Here is a 17862-nt window from a genome sequence, read left to right on the forward strand (position 1 = left end):
CGGACTAAGAGCCGACCCCTGCGGGACCCCACACAGCACAAGTCGGGATGGAGATAGAAACTCTCCCAGCTTCACTCTTTGTTCCCTTCCAACAAGGAAGGAGGTCAATAGATCTAGAGCTGCGCCCTTCACCCCCACTTCCCTCAGACGAGATTAAGTACTGAGGGGGAGAGGGTATCAAATGCCGCAGTTAGATCCAACAGGACTAGGAGGGTGGTCTGGCCCCCATCTACTTGAGTGCGGATCTTATCGAGCACAATAGTAAGGGCCGACTCAGTACTGTGTTCCCTCCTGAATCCTGGGAGAAGTCCAGACAGCCCGAGCTATCCACAAAAGCGGCAAGATGCTTGTTTAGATGTGCCTCAAGCATCTTCGCAGGGGCTGGGAGCAGTGAGATCGGCCGGAAGTTTTTTAGGACCTCCGGGTCGAGGGAAGCCTTCTTCAGCAGAGGTTTCACTACTGCACTCTTCCACTCCGAGGGGAAGACACCGTCCCTCAAGGCTAGATTCATAATTTCTAGTAGAGGCGGTAGGAAGGTTTCTCTACACTGCTTAATGATCCTCAATGGGCAAATATCGAGGGGGGAGCCAGATTTAGTTTTATTCAGCAAAATCTCCAGGTCTTGCAGAGTGAGCGGGGGGAAAGAGTCCAGGGTGCTCCGTGGGGAGATGTCTGGCGTGGTCATATTTGTCTGAACCAAGGCAGGGGGCCCACTGAATGAGGCTCTTTGTACCTCAAGAGCCAGATAGATGTCCTGTATCTTAGAATGAAAGAAGGACGCAATATTATCGCATAGATCTTGTGAAGGTGCGACGGGGTCAGGTATTTGCAGGTTGACTAAGGAATCAACGATTCTAAAGAGCTCCTTCGGCGAGGAGAGCGAGGTTGTCATGGCCACAAAGTAATCTTGCTTGGCCTGCACAATCTCAGATTTGTATTTTCTGACCAGAAGTTTGTGGGCTTCCTTGTTCCTGAAGTCCCAGCTCGATGCCAGAGCCTCTCCATCCTCCTCACTTCTTGCCTGAGGAGTCAGGGATTCCGAGTACCATGGGGCAGAGGGTCTCTTCCTAGCTCGGCAGCGGGTTTGAAGTGGGGCAAGTTCATTCAGGGCCTCAGTGATGAACTGTTCAAAGTGACCAACCGCAGTCTGAACATTGTCCATGCTGATAGCGGAAAACCTAGCCGCCCATGGCAAAAAGGAATCATTACCAATATTCCTAAAGTTTCTGCCAGTTTCCTTAGTGTGCTTCCCTGTTTTATTTTTAGGATCTGAGAATGCTTGAAATGTATGTCTTTGGCAGGGGGCCTCAAACTGAGGGCCGGCTCTTGTAGGGGGCCTGAGATGATCCCAGGTGTGGCGCTAGACTCTGGTTAAACGAAGCATTATGCTGATAACAGTGCTTTGTTTTAAGCTGAAAATAATGAGCGGCAGTAAGCTGCTCTCCAATGGGCCGTCACTAACATGTTTTGTCATTTATATCCTAGCAGGGAGTATGTGTCAAAAGGGACAGGACTCCAAATGCTTTTCAAACCCCCCCCTCATCCCCCACCGCCACTTCAAATAAACTCACTGTGGGTACTTGTACCCGTTATTAGAACATTGGAACGTTGGGAGCTCTATGGAAGCAGCTCCGGGCTTGTAATGGCTGGTATAAATCCGGAGCTCCAACATTCCAATGTTTGTCTTCATGTTTTTATCTTTTTAATTTAATACATTCAACCCTTAGTGGGTGGAATGTTCCAATAGCCTTATAGCCCTTCTGCCACGGGATATACCGCTTGTTAAAGGCCCTGAACCCATTATAGTCCCGCGACGCATGCCTTCGTCCGCGGGCCATAAGGCTATATTAAAGCCTGCCTTACCAGAATAGTATGTTTGGCAATCATGTATTTGATTGCATTCTTAAAACAGTACTTAACTGCAATGCTTAAATAAGTCTAGACATATTTAAACATTGTCAATTGAATAGAATAATTGTCAAAAATTCTGAGGGGTGCCCGGCAATCGCTGTGGGGATGGGGGCGTGGCATTAAAAGGTTTTAAGACCCCTGGTCTAGGGTGTTCCTCCTCAGAGAGGTGTGAGGGGCCTGATGTAACACTGTTGGTTAGTCAAATCTTAAAAGGAAGGGCACAGAGACTCAAAGCCGATGGATTTCAATGTCAAACCTGTTTATCGCCACTTAATCATTCTCACAATCGCAATAAGTGACTGGATCAGGCCCCCTCCAATCATGTCCAGATGGGCTGCCAACTGGGTATATTCAGCACAGGTTTGGAAATCAAGGTTTGAGATGTAAAACATGAAAGTAATAGAAACATGTACGCTTTACAAAGGAATGGTGATGGTGATGCCAAGCCTTGTGTGACACTGTTAGTACTTCTAGCAAGAGTGTCTACATTTATCTGCTAACAGCGCCGCTCCATGGCCAAGGTCAGCCGTCCCTCATCATACCTGCTAACCCACCCTATTCTAGACCCTCTCCAGCAGCACCTGTAGGCGGCTGGAGAGAGAACACTAAACTCTCTCTCATAAACCCACCCTATTCTAGGCTCTCTCCAGCAGCACCTGCAGGCGGCTGGCCAGTGAACAGTAAACTCTCTCTCATAAACCCACCCTATTCTAGGCTCTCTCCAGCAGGCCCTGTAGGAGACTGGTAAGTGAACAACAGACAGTCCCTCTGTCAGTTCCAACTTATTACAACCCTCTTCAGCAACACCTGTAACAGACATGGGGTGAACACTTCAGGAAAATGCAACAAAACTATGGCTGCTGATCGACCCTGATCGCAACCTCAGAGCTGCTGGTCCTAGAGATCCACGAGGACTAGTTTGATCCTGTGTGGGGGCAGAAACTTCACTGGTTCCTGTCCAGAAATGCTGAGTGCTCACAAGGGACAGACAGACCTTCTTCTGGAAGATCATGGGCGTTGAATTTTGATGACCGATGGCCCTCTCAAAATAATTTACTGACAGTGCATACGCCACTAGTACAGGGGCTGGTGTCAAACTCTTGTAGTGGGAAGAGTCATTTTTCCCAAACCGCTGCAGTTGAGCTGATCCTAGGAAACCACTCAAACTTCACGCAACTTGGTTTCCACTGGTACTTTTGGTAGGGCACCACCAGAACCTCCTTTAGGCTTACTTCAGGAGGTAGTGGTTTTAAACTCTGACTTGGATTACAGCCCCGCTTTGTTTAAGTATTTATTTATTTTGTTTTTATTTTGAAGGTTTTATATAGCACAAGCCAGACTCTTGCGAGTATCAGAGTGCTTTACAGGTCATCAATAGAAGGCAAGATATAGTATACAAAGACATAACCAATAAAAGATACAGTCATATATACAGGCAAAAATACAGTAAATAGTCATAGAGTTCATATGAATTTAGCCATGAGGATAGCTTTCACTTCTCTTTTGAAGGAGACAGTGGAAGGGTTCATTCTTGTTTCACTGGGCAAAGCATCCATATCCTCGGAGCCATACCAGAAAAGGACCGGTTATACGTTTTTTCTTGGCAAATCATTAAGGTTGTAGGAGAAGAGTCTTGGCACTTCTGAAGGCTCTGCTGCCCGCAGAGAGCACCAGTTTCTGAGCTAGGTATTGTGGGGCGTTGTGGTAGAGGGCCTTGTGCGTCATGCAAGCGATTTTTAGATGAATTCTGGCTTCAAACGGTAGCCAGTTGAGGGCTCTCAAGTCTGGGGAAATGTGAGCGTTTCTCTTAGAACCAGTGATGAGTCGCACAGCTAAGTTGATCGTGGCTCTTAGCGGGGCAGTTGATGACCTTGGGAGGCCGCATAAGGTTACTGCTCCATATTCCACGCGGGGGATTACTAGGGCTTTAACTGCTTGTTTGAAGTCATATGCGGGCAGAAAGCGTTCAGTTCTCGAAGGGTCTTTAGATGGAAGTTGCTTTTTGTTGAGGCGCTAATGTGTTTCTGCATCTTTAAGGTTTTGTCCAGCGTTACCCCTAGAGATTTCGCTGAGTCGACTATGAGCGGTTGTCCATTTAGAGCTGTTAGGTGCTTCATCCAAACCATGACAGTGTGAGTTTTGTTAGGGGGAGCAATTAAAAGGAATTCCGTTTTGAGGGTGTTAAGTTGTAGATGGTTTTCGGCCAGCCACGTTTGGGTTTATTGTAGGGTGGTGTTGAGCAGTTTGATGTCCTCCAGTGAGTGTATCTTGATGTATATTGGAGTGTCGTCTGCATACATGTGGAAGTTTATCTTGGTGAGGCTGAGAAGATCAGTAAGAGGTTCCATGAACAGGTTGAACAGGATGGGAGAGAGGGAGAAGCCTTGTGGAACTCCCAGTGTGACGGGCTTGGGGATGGACAGGGATTGGTTGACCTTGAATCTTTGGGATCTATTTTGGAAGAAGGAGGCGAACCAGTTAAATACATTTCCAGACATTCCCATTCTGTGTTTCAGAAGATTAAGCAGGTCGTCGTATTTGACGGTGTCAAAAGCTGATGACAGGTCGAGTAGGATTAGTAGACAGGCTTAATTTTGGTCGAGGATTTTTAGAGCGTCGTCTAATATATGTGTCATGGCCGATTCCGTGCTGTGATCTGAAGCCTGATTGAAATTGGTTCAACAAGTTGAATCGATCAATGTGATTGTTCAGATGTATATCAATGCATTTTTCCAGGAGTTTGGCTAACATAGGGATATTAGAGATCGGACAATATTTATTAGGGTCCGAGGGGTCCGCTGTAGTTTTCTTAAGTACAGGCGAGACCTGCCCAGTTTTCAGGATGTCTGGAATGGATCCTTGAAGGAGGGATGTGTTAATGATCTTGGCCCAGTGGGGTAGTAAGAGAGGAATGAAGTTTTTTAGGTAGTTCGCAGGGAGCGGGTCAGTGAAGTGATTGGAGGGTTTCAGCGCGTTTAGCGTCTTTAATATAGTGTCTTCACAGTAAGTGTTGAAGTGGGACCAAGTTGCATTGTTTTTTAGTTTAAATAATGGGAGGTTAATCGCAAGAGTACCAGCCAGGGGCAGTGATGGGCTCTTTTTCAAGTCTGAGATGGATATTAGGTCCTTGAGTAGATCTGATTTAATGGATTCTGTCTTAGAGGCGAAGAAGGAGGCAAATTCATCACAGTTGGGAAGAAAGAGTGGGCTGGCGTTGAGGACATTAGGTAGGCTCTTAGTTTGGGCTTTGATAAGATCGAATAGCTTTTTGGGGCGGTTCTTGGCTTGGTCTAGTTGAGACCTGAAGAAATCGGTTTTGGATTTTCTGATCTTTCTAAAATAAGCGTTTCTGGAAGTTCTTAGAAGTTTGAGGAGGTCGGCTGAGGGTGTAGGTCTTCAGCGTCGTTCAATTACTCTAAGCGAGCGTCTGTCAACATTCAGTCTCCCATCATACCATGGTTTTGAGTCTTTGCGGATGTTCTTTTCAGTTGCAATGGGGCCATTTTGTCTAGCAGGTTGTTCATGGAGTGAATAGCCCTAAAGTTGTAGGGTGCTTCATAGGGTTAGCATTAGAGTTGGAATAGGAATGTCCCCTGCATTTATTTCGGAGTTTCATTAAGCTCGCACTCAACCCAGAGGTATCTGGGATCATAGTGCTTTATATGAGCACCAGTTGCATTACAGATCGACACATTCATTTTTGTTAGGCACGGGGATATTGAATGATTTGCCCAGAATCACAGGATGTCTCATTTTTTTTTTTCATCTGTTTTATTGAAACTCTTGGTATACAAGTACATTTCTTTATGTGCATAATTCAAAGGGGAAACAACAATTGGAGTGGTTCGTACAATATCAGAGCGAATGCAGTCGACGGTTGAAATTCCAATAATTGCACATATATATAAAGAACTCCACCTGCCGTCTTATGGGTGGACACTGCATGCATCAGACCATTCATTCCATTGTCGTATCACGGTGTAACTCACAGTGCCGTTCCTACCAGGACATCCAACCTTGCCCGCTCCGATGGGTAGCCTGGTGACCAGCCGTCCCCCCGGCGTCCGCAGCCTTCTGGTCAGTAATGAAGTGTGATGTCCCCCAACAGTATGAATAACCATCCAGGCCCGGCTCCGGGCGGCATGTACGTGTGCTGTGGACGACTAGATTGTTCAGGATGTCGGTGCCATGGGGTGGAAGGTTGCGGCAGTGGCTGGCATATGTGCTGCACTCCTGTGTTTAGTCTCTGTATGCTAGAAGTGAAGGTGCGAGTAGGAAAGGCAGATCCGGTGTGGTCAACTGGGGGGCGACCTCTGCCGTGGGTGTCGCTGTTCCGATCTAGGGAAGAACAGGAAAGAAAGTGTGGGTGTAATGAACCCAAACTTGGGGAGGGGGTGCTGCAATGTGGGCCCTGTCTCGTTGGTTTCGGGCGGAGTGGTCTCGTAGGGTGCCGCCCAGTGGTGCTCACGGGAGGGTGATACAAGTGGTGCGTGATAACTCTGAATCCCGGGGTGGGAGTGCAGTAGCTGAGTCGCCTGCGTGCGTAGCCCCTGTTGACAGGCGGGGGGGGGGGCAAGAGGGGAGCGGGCGGGGAAGCGGGGGGGGAGCAAGGGAGGTGGGAGGGGGCGAGCGGGGGGGGGGGAGGGGGAGGGCGGTGGGTCACGAGGGTGGTATTTCTTGTTTGTCTGCGCGTGGCCCTTGTTTCTCCCCTTTCTCACTACTCTCCCTCTACATCACCCCTTTATCATGGCAGGCCCTGGTGAAAGCTCGAAGGAAACCCTCCCATATCTGGGCTATCGGTATGGCCCTCCGCCCCTCACAGGATGTCTCATGTGATGGATCGGAGTACTGTGCCTGAATGTAGCTAAACCAGAACCCTCAAATGTACAAGATCAGCTTTGCTCAGTTTGACTTCTAATTATTATAGCACTGCTCCAGCATTTGACAGCTCAGAAAGCTATACAAATGTGTGACTGCATTTCATTACAGTGATGCAGACCACCACATTGAAATGCGTTAGTCTAACCACTGATGCGTGGTACTTGTCAGGCCTGTTCCCCTCAACGCAGGCACTCTTGCACTATAGTACAAGGCTGCCTGCATTGACACAATGCAGATAAATGTAGCATCAGCACAGGGAGAAATGCAGGGCTGCACCGTTTTCTTGTAAATACAGTACAGCCCTGTATTTCGGAAATGGAGAGCGCGGCGTTAAGCCAATGAGGCCAACACCATGTTCCGCCACTTGATTGTAAATATGCCCCTTAATGTCAACAGCCTGACCCATTTTATCAAGAGGCAGAAAATCCTCTCATTTCATAAGCTACACCTCCTTGATGAAGCATTGCTCCAGGAAACACACCTGTCACCTATTGAACATGATAATCTCAGAAGGGACTGGATGAGTACGGTACTACATGCCAGCAGGATCCAGACTACCCTTACACACCCACCTACTCCTTTGGAACATGGGAAGAGTGGGTTGAACATCTTATTTCACAAATCCCTGGAGGTTTGCACACTGTGGACGTGGCGGGACCCCCAGGGCAGATATATTTTTGCCAAGGTTCAGATGTTCAATGAGTCTTTGTGTGTGGGCTCTATCTATGCCCCGGCGGCTGATCAAACTTCTGCTCTCCTTCGGGACAGCCGGGGTATTCATGAGGGGGGGTAATGGAATATGGCACCTTGACAAGTCCAGAAACCACACGACCAGGAAGCCCCGAGACCGGTTCATCCTCTCTGACATTATTGATGATCATGCCTTGATGGATCCATGGTGGTTGGCGTACCTGAGGGATGTGGACTATACTTTCACCTCCTGCGTCCATTGTAAATGTTTACATCTTGATCCTCCAAACAGTACCTCTGATCATGATCTTCTGGAACTCGACCATGAACTTCGACGGTTGCAAACCCCTCAGGCCCATTGGCGTATGCATACAGCATGGTATAACTTGAACAGTTAGAATTGCGAGTTGCTTCTGTTGCTGACTACCATTTTTCACTCTGCATCCTTTTAATTTTTAATGCCTCCGTGATTTGTTACCTTTTAAAAAACTGTGGGAAATACTGCCTTTGAAATTTTTATATTTTACCTGTGTGTACTTGTGGGACTTTCATTTTTGCTTTGACATTGTGAACTTTTTCCTCTGCCTCCCCCCCCGGTCCTCCGCAGTCAAGAGCGGACTGTTTGAGTGGAGGGAGGCCAAGGGAAAACTTTGTGCGCTAATTTTTTGCCCACTTCCGTGAGGTTCTGTGGTTTTCGACTTCGCTTCGTATTTAGCCGCCATTTTGTGACCGTCGCCATTTTGTGTTGCCTTTACTCAGGCAGCACGGCGAACGCAATGTTTTTGCATTTCCAGCTGCTATGTGTCTCTCCTGTTAAAAAATAACCCTTAGTCCTTGTTTACGAAACCGATGTCAGGGACTGGCCGAGTTTGTTAATCCATGTCTAGACTGATTGATCCTTGTTTTAGTTGACTGTTTGGGTCCCACCATTCTTCCTCTACTTTATCTTATTTGACTGGCCTTCACTATTCTCTCCTTGTATTCTCCTATTACACAACTATCCTTTGAAGCACGCAAATATGTCCTGCCACCTGCAAATTAAATTACATGCACTAGCATTCATTCACTTGAGGGAAGGGGAGAACACGGGGTCTGAAAGAAGGGCGTGTTCGAAATACTCGATAGCTTGTTTTTATACTTTTCCTATTTGTCAGTTCGGTATGTTTTGGGAGTAGACTTTGTAAATATGTGTCCTATAAAAGATTATGCACCATGGAATTAAGTGGCAGTCTCCTAATAATATACCCTTGTTGTACTTCTTGGACAACTATGCTTAGCTATAGCTAATAAAACCTGATTTTCTACGCCCAACAGAGTGTCTCGTGTCTCTGTCTGACAAGGCAGGTGAACCCGGAGATTTTAGGCGTGTCCTGCGCCGCTCGGCCCATAAGGCCCGGTTCTCCAACTGGCACCCATCGTGTGGGTGGCTTCAGTGGTAGTGGTTCCGGCCGAGTGTCGTGATGAGCCTCGCAAGAAAATTCTGGAGGATTCTCGAACCACGTCAAGCGACCCCTGTTTGTCGAAGTGGACCGAAGGTCTTTTGCAGCGCGGCTACTCCTTCCCGACGGCTTCCCTGACTGCCGTCCTGCCTTGGCCCTCTGGTGATGATTGGTATAGCAAGACGTTAGACGGACATCTGTTGGCGTGAGAAAACATTTAGTTAAGTATTCGTGGGTAGCGCCCACTCTTTTGTCTTGTTTTTTGTTATTCGACAAATGCATTTGTCGAAGCCAAGGGGTAAGTACGTTTGTGCTGTGCTCATTGCTTTAACCCCCTTGAAGTTTGTGAACAGTCCAGTTCGTTACGAAATGCCTTGGCTTAGTAAGTTTAAGAAGTTCTGCTGTTTTTACTGTAATAGAGATTCCCGGCTAGAGAATTCTTGTCTCATTCCTTCAGTTGGAACTCCCACTTATGAGCTCTATTCGAAACATGGTCTTGGCCCTATTATTTTTAATTAAACATGGATCTGATATACGAAGAAAGATGGTGTTTTGCAGTGGCCACAAAATGGTAGCTTTGAGCCTGATATATTAGATCATTTGGAAGCGATTTTGTTTAAGAGAAAAGCCCGGCCGGCAATGTTTGACTCTTTCCGCCTATGGCGTAAGGAAGCCAAACAGAAAGAAATTAAACAGGCGAAAAAAGATAAGAAAGCGCAAGATATGTCGATTTTACAGGCTGCTCATCAGTTTAAGAATAATGAGACAGATCAGATGATTGAAGTTTCAAAAAGACAGCATCGTATGGCCATAGATAGATGTTATCCTGTGGTGCCTTCTTCCCCACAGACTAAAGATCTTGACAAAGATCCCTTAATGCCTTATTTGTTGAGATTACCTCCACCTTATGTACTAGGTGCTAATGCACCCCCATTACAACCTGTTGTTCAGCAACCTATTGCTCAGCCAGTTGGTTCGGTTCTTCCGCAATTACCTCTTCCAGTATTTCCACCTCCATCTTCTTTGCCACCGACTTCTGTACCTCAGTCTCCTTTACCATTAGTTCCTCTTCTAACTACTAGCTCTTCTCCTGCTGTGCTCAATACATTGTCTCCTGTTTTACTATCAGATTCTCCTACGGCTCGCCAACGATTAGTTGATACTGTTTCTGGTCTTTTATCACCTTTCTTTGGGTCTCTTAACTTGACTCCTGCTTCGCTCCGAAGGCAATCCCGTAGTAAAATGCCAAATTCTGACGAACAAGTTAGGTTGGACTCTCTCGCTCACAATTGGATCATGAGTGGTCCACAGTATAGTGTGCGCGATATCCTGGATACTTTTCTTCAGTGTTATGCGCCTACGCAGAGATATGTTTTTAATGCTATGTGTAATACTCTTGTTAAATGATGGGGGGGGATATGGATCTGGATCTACCTCCTCAGGGTTTGTTTTACATATAGGATACATTTGATAAAGGACTTATTGTGGGTTCCGACGTTGAGGATGCCGTCCAGACACTTGTCACTTTTAGGTCTTCCTTTTTCTCTCAAGCTTCTCTCAAACCTGATCCTGCGGGTCGGCGTAAAATAAAACAGTATCCTAAGCGAGAAGTTCCTCCGATATGGAGGGATGCGGTTCCGCAGGTAGGTGCTGCTCCGCCTGTCCCTGCTCATTTTCAGCGTATATGGGTACATGTCCTTTGGAAAAGATCGGAAGTTTTGGCGCTTAAACAGTCTTTACTGGACCCTCATAAGAATCCTGCTGGGTATTATAAGGAGCTGTCCCAGACTGTTGATGCGTGTATTATGAAGTTAGCAGATATTGATTTGCTGATGGGCAATGTAGTCCCTCAAGCATTGTGGGCTCGGATTCGTAGGGAAGACCACGACCAAGCTCTAGGTGGTACTTGGGCTGCCATAACTGCAGCAGATACCGCACAAGTGGGTGGTGCTAAACCTGATGATTTGATCACAAAATTGCCTGGTAGAATAATAGCTTTAATGAAAACGTTGATGCCAGCCTTGCGAGTTAATTTGGATAAGTTAGCTGTGTGTAAACAAAAGAAAGATGAGAGTGTCTCCGATTTCTTTACTCGTTTTGAGGAGACGTTCATCGACCATAGTGGTCAAGATATGAGTACCGAAGGTGGACAGCGATTATTTGTGGATACATTTGTATTTAATTGACTTCCAGAATTATCGCATAAATTGAAAGACTCTGAGAGTTCATGGGCCGTTTCTTCGTCTGCCCAGATATTAGCTACTGCTCAGTATTATGAGAATAGGGATAAGGAAGAAAAGGATAAAATGGAGAAGAAGACTAAAGAGTTAAAAACGAAGGTTCTCTTGCAACAAGCTTATCCCCCTTGTTCTGCTCAGCGTCAATTGCAACAGCCCCCACAGTTTCAAAGATTGTTACAGAAACCTACACCTTTTGTTCCGCGACCTTTGCTAGGTCCTATTCAATGTGCTTATTGTAAAGAAGGAGATCATTTTAAGAGTAGTTGTCCGGTTTTATTGCAGCGTAATGGTGGACTGCCAGGGCCACGAGGCCGTGGTGGTTTTCAGTCAGCACCTAGGGGTAGAGGACGGGGTGCGTTGTCTCAAGGACAACGTTCTTTTCCTCCTCAGAACTCCATGAATTATTTTGATCAACAGAATTCTCAGTCTGCACAATATTACAATGACGATTATTGTACCGAAAGTGAAAATCCTGATTTTCATACTAGCTAGGACAGCCATGGACGAAGCAAGGGAGTGGTATCAGTTCCGGTGGATCAGAATGGGCCTTATGTTGACGTAGTTGCATTGGGTGTTTCAGAACCATTTCTTTTGGATACTGGTGCAATGAGAAGTTCTATAATTCACTCCAAACTCCCTTGGGCACCTTTTTCTGGCTTAACGAATGTTTCTGTAGGATTCTCTGGCGCCCCAGTTCGCAATCCGGTTTCTTGTCCTTTACCTATTTCCATTGGTCCTTATGATTTGGAAGCCCCGCTCATTTTAACGACTGGTTGTGGTGAGAATTTGTTAGGTTTAGATTTATTGAAATGTCTACATGCAACATTGTATTGTTCCCCCTCTGGTGTACATCTTACTTTGGGTGATAAAATCGTTTCTCCTATGTATTTGCCTAAGGATCAGCTGCCACTTGAATTGCGCTCACTTCCTGCTGCGCTTTGGGCCACAGGTCCGAATGATGTTGGTGTGCTCGAAATTCCACCTTACGTGATTGCTGTCAAGCCTGACGTTAACTTGCCACGCATTACTCAGTATAAGATTTCCAACAATGGCGAAAGAGCTCTGTTGGCTATCGTTTATGATTTAGTTCAGAAGTTCAGAGAGGAAATGTCTGCAATAGTCCTGTTCTGCCTGTTCTTTAACTTACTGATCCTTCTAAGCCTCCTTTGTACCGTTTTGTGATTGATCTTCGAGAGGTCAACAAAATTGTTGTCCCTCAGTTTCCTGTTCCAGATATTACTGCTTTGCTTATAATGATACCTGCTTCGGCTGTTTGGTTCTCAGTCATCGATCTCAAAAATGCTTTCTTTAGTATCCCTATTGCTGAGGAGAGTAGAGATCTCTTTGGTTTTTCTCTTGGAGGCCGAAGTTTTCGATTTACGCGTGCACCTCAAGGTTATTGTGAAAGTCCCTCCATTTATAGTCAGGCTTTGAAATCTCAGCTTGACGCTTTTTCTTTTCCTCCAGGCGCTAGTCTCATTCTGTATGTGGATGACTTTTTAGTGGCTGCTGATTCAGAGGATGTTTGTAAACATGCAACTGTTTCACTCTTGTGTCATTTGTCTGATTTACATCATAAGGTGTCGCCTTCTAAGTTACAATATTGCTGCCAAGAGGTTACCTATTTAGGTCATCTCTTGTCGAAGGAGGGAAGGCGATTGACCCCAGAACGAATCCATGCAATTGCACGAATGTTGTACCCTCCACACAAAGGGAGGTGCGTGCCTTTCTGGGCATTACCTCTTATTGTAGACAGTGGATTCCGAATTTTTCTTTGTTGGCTAAACCTTTGTTGGCACTTACTCTGAAAGATACACCCCAACCTCTTCCTTGGACTGATGAATGTCAGAAGAGTTTCTCTGATTTACGTACTGCTTTGTGTTCTGCTCCTGTGTTGGGTACTCCAGATTATAGTAAGCCTTTCACACTCTACGTGCATGAAAGAGAAGGTTGTGCATTGTCAGTTTTGACACAACAATTTGGAGACAAACAAAGGCCATGTGCCTATTTTTCGGCTACATTGGATCCTGTAGCCAAGGCATTGCCTGGTTGTCTCAGAGCAACAGCAGCAGCAGCGATCTCCATTCGCCAACCTGCTGGATTGGTGTTGGATCACACTCTTGTTGTTATGGTACCACATGCAGTGGATACTCTCTTGAACAGAACGAAAACGCAACACCTTGCGAGTGCTCGCTTGTCTGGGTATAAGTTGACGCTTTTAGCTAGTCATATACATATCAAGCGATGTAATGTTTTAAATCCAGCAACATTATTACCTATTCCGGAAGAGAACAATACACAAGAACAGCATGATTCTTTCCTTCGTTCAGAGGAAGAAACTAAAGTCAGAATAGATTTAAAAGACACACCACTCTTGGACCCGGATGGGATCCTATGGGTAGACGGGTTTTGTTTTAAGCTTCCTAATGGCGAAACGACTGCAGCTTATGCTGTTACTACTTTGTATACAGTATTAGAGACTACACGCATTACACAGAATTCAGCGCAAGCAGCTGAGTTGATTGCACTAACGAGAGCGTGTGTTGGCAAAGGGCAAGAGAGTGACTGTTTATACCGATAGCCAATACGCCTTTGGCGTGGCTCATAGCTTCGGTCGTTTGTGGAAGGAAAAAGGATTCTTTACTTCCCATGGGACTAGGATACAGCATGGGCAGTTGGTAACTGAGCTTCTTGAATCACTTGCCTTGCCTACTCAGATAGCGATTGTGAACTGCAGTGCACACAAAAGGATCACTGATGATGTAGGTCACGGGAATGCTTTTGCAGACGAGGTTGCGAAAGAAAGAGCGAAAGATGTTAAGAGTCGTATGTATGTTGCGGGCCCTGCAAGGTGGGTCAGGGAAGTAAGTATGTGTGAGGACACAGTAGAAAGTGTGAAAATAATCCAAGAAGAAGCAACTGAGAAGGTATTGAGTTAGTGGAGAGAGAGTACGGGAATGTTGGATGCGACAGGATGTTGGACGGAATTGTCAGAACATCAACGTTGGTTGTTACCAGACGCCTATGTACTGCCTGTAGTTACCATGGCACATGGTCCAGCTCATATCAGTGCGAAAGGGATATGTAAGCTTTTGGCTCCAGTATGGCAGAATGAAGGTGTAATAATCCAGGAAAAGTTGTAGTTTCAAGAAGGTTTAATTGACAGCACAGCATCCAGTCCTGACACAGCAGGATACAGGTTAAAACTGACTAACAGTAGAGAATGCTGTATGAGCAAAGCTCTGTTAGGAATGTAGAATCAAAAGGAAACACAACATGGCACATGCAATTAAAGGAGTAGAAGCATAAATAACATAGGCACTTAAATGTACAGAATATAACACACCTCCCTCTTTAAATGAAAGTAAAGAATATGAAACTTAAACAACAAAAGACCAAAAGGAAAATGCTATACAAAATCTTGCAAAGAAATCGGTCTTCTTCTGATTCGCCTATCATCTTTAATTCTTGAAGCTACTGAGTCAGAAAAGGAATCGGAACCACCATCAGAAGTGTATCCTTTGTCAACATTAGCATGAGATTGGAATTGAGAAACATCTTGTGTAGGACATTTAGCAACTCTGCTCGAATTCCAGACCTTGCCATCCTGAGTAATAACAGAGTTACTGAAAACTCTTTTAATTTGAATAGGTCTGCCAAACTTACTCGTACCTTTGCTGACTAAGAAAGGTTTTAAGATTCTGACCCAATCACCAACACACAAATCATGCTCTTTTGTTTTCCACTTCTTGTTGTACCAAACAGCAGACTTATTTTGTTTCCCACTTACTCTCTTTGCAACTTCTTTGATATCTACCCCATTTTCCCCCAGACCTTCACATTTTTCCTTGAACCACCAGGGGCACGTGTCTGACGCAGGATCCCTTCCTTTAAGTAATTTGAACGGACTAATCTCAGTGGTAGTATGAGGAGTTATACGATAAGTCCAAAGTTTCTGTCTAATACAGTTCAGCCAATTCCCCTTCTCCTTGATAGCATCAGAGACAAAACCCTTCAAAACACGGTTAAAACGCTCAACCTGTCCATTCTCATGTGGCTCGTAAAGTGATGTACATATGTGTTTGATGTTACAAGATTGTAAGAACAATTTCATTTCAGCGGAGACTAACTGCACACCATTATCTGAGACCAATACCGAAGGACAGCCTTCCCTAGCGAAAACTTCTTTGAAAAAGGAAATGACAACTTCAGAAGTGATTTTAGCTACAAACTTCACTTCTGGCCATTTAGAATGGTAGTCTACAATGACCAACGCAAAACGCGAACTTTCCGGTAATACTTGGATAGGCCCTGATATATCAAAAGCTATCTTGCTCCACGGAAATTCTGGCCATTTCACTGTCTTAAGGGGTGGAACGTGTAATTTTAACATCTTGTCACTGGTACAGCACTCATTGCATTCTCTAACAGTACGGTCTATGAACCTGTCCATACCAGGCCACCAGAAATGTAACCTTATAATACGCTTCATGGCCGAAATACCCGGATGAGTCTTGTGTGCTAATTTGAGAATGAGCTCTTGCACTCCACTTGGTGGAATACATTTCTCAGATTTGAAAAACAAACCACCTTCACACCATAACTCTTCCGCTATGTTGTAAAATGGTAGCAGATCATCTTCAACATTATTTTTGCTAGGCCAACCCTCTAGAAGATATTTCTTTAACTTAACAAATTTCTCATCCTTATTCTGGCATTCCATCCAAAACTGTTCAGAAATATCTTGATACTGAGAGGATACTAGATCTGTCAACCCTAACACAAAATCAACTTCACTAAGACTATTCACACTGTCAACTTTACTTTCACACGGAAGACGTGATAAACAGTCGGCAGTAACATTTTTCTTCCCTGGAATATATTCAACTTTAAAATTGTACTCCTGTAGCTTAGATGAAAGACGTGCAATCCTAGCTGTCGAGTTCCAACCACCACCAGCAGATAAGATATGCACCAAAGGTTTATGGTCAGTCCTTAAAATAAACTCACTGCCCCAAATATAAATTCTATAGTGTTCAATGGCCCACACACAAGAAAGCAACTCAAGTTCAATGACCGCATATCTGCGTTCAGTTTCATTTAAAGTTCTGGAGGAAAAAGCTACATTCCATTCCAAAATACCATCTGTCTGAGATAGCACACACCCAAGACCGTACAAACTTGCATCAGTGGTGATGATGCACTTCTTTCCAATCCTAAATGGTTTCAAAGTCGGGGAATTAACAATATCATGTTTGATATCAGTGAAAGCCTTTTCCTGTTCAGTCTCCCATACAAAATCGTTGCACTGTCTTAAAAGTTTTCTTAGAGGTTCCATTTTGGTGGCAAAATTCACAACAAATTTACTGTAATATTCACACATTCCGGAGAAAGAAAGAAGTTGTTCCTTATTCTTTGGGGCTGGAGCACTGAGAATAGCATCAACATTAGATTTTTTAGGAACAAGACCTTCCCCCGACAAAGTGTGGCCTAAATATTCCACCGATTTCCTAAAAAGTTTGCATTTGTGTGCCTTGAGGGTAAGGCCAGATTTTTCTAATCTTTTGCACACAACACTTAAATGTGAACTATGTTCAGCTTCATTTTTTGAGAAAATCAAAATGTCATCTTGAAAGCATTTTACAAATTTATCAAGATCTCTAAAGATTTGGAACATGACCCGTTGGAAAACAGAGGCAGCGGATGCCAACCCAAACGGCATCCTTCTATATTGAAACAATCCCATGGGGGTAATGAAAGCTGTATATTTCTTGGAATCTTCAGTAAGCTCAATTTGATGATACGCAGATCTAAGGTCTAAAGTGGAAAAAATCTGCGCACCATCAAACAAGGAAACAAGCTCATTAATATTTGGAAGGGGATGACAATCTCTAACAATATTAGAATTTAGAGCCCTCAAATCAATGCAGACCCTTAATTTTTGGTCGGGTTTGCGCACCAAAACAATGGGCGAAACCCATTCAGACGATTCAATGGGCTCTATAATATTGTCTTTAAGTAGGTCATCCAACATTTCTTTTAGCTCATCCCTAACATTTAAAGGAACCCCTCTAAGCTTTTGTTTGACTGGAACTGCACCCTCCTTAAGAACAATTTTGTGTGCAAAATTTTCCAATCTTCCTAAACGGTCACAGAAAACTTTATTGAACTTTTCACTCCATGATATAATTACATTATCTTTTCCATTAGCATCAGAAATGGAATTAATCATATCTTGTTCACTACATAAGGAGATGGGATCTTTGGCACGTGGGTTTAACGTGATGCCAAGTTCCCATTGGTCATGCCAACCCAGTACATTGACTCCTTTGATCGCAATGTAAAGCTTAATTTGAGCTGACCTTCCTCTGAAACATAAAAGAACATTAAAGAAACCTTCAATATCAATCATATTTCCATTGAAACTTTCAGCTAATATGTCTGAAGGTTGTAAATCAGATCTGTTACATACAGTAGTTAATTTTTCGTTAAAATACTCTCTGGTAATAATCGTCCATGGAGATCCAGAATCTACCATGAGTTCAATAGCAATAGATGAAACATGAAAAGTACATTTGGGAGATTTCCTACTGGTTGATCCAAGAATAGAAACAACATATCCACGCTAAACTTCATGTTTGACTTCATCAACAACACCAACAGAAGATACTTTAGTGGGAGTAGGAAAGACAGATCGTCCA

This window comes from Lissotriton vulgaris, chromosome 1_1 (assembly GCF_964263255.1).
Source record: "Lissotriton vulgaris chromosome 1_1, aLisVul1.2, whole genome shotgun sequence".
Lineage (NCBI taxonomy): Eukaryota > Metazoa > Chordata > Amphibia > Caudata > Salamandridae > Lissotriton > Lissotriton vulgaris.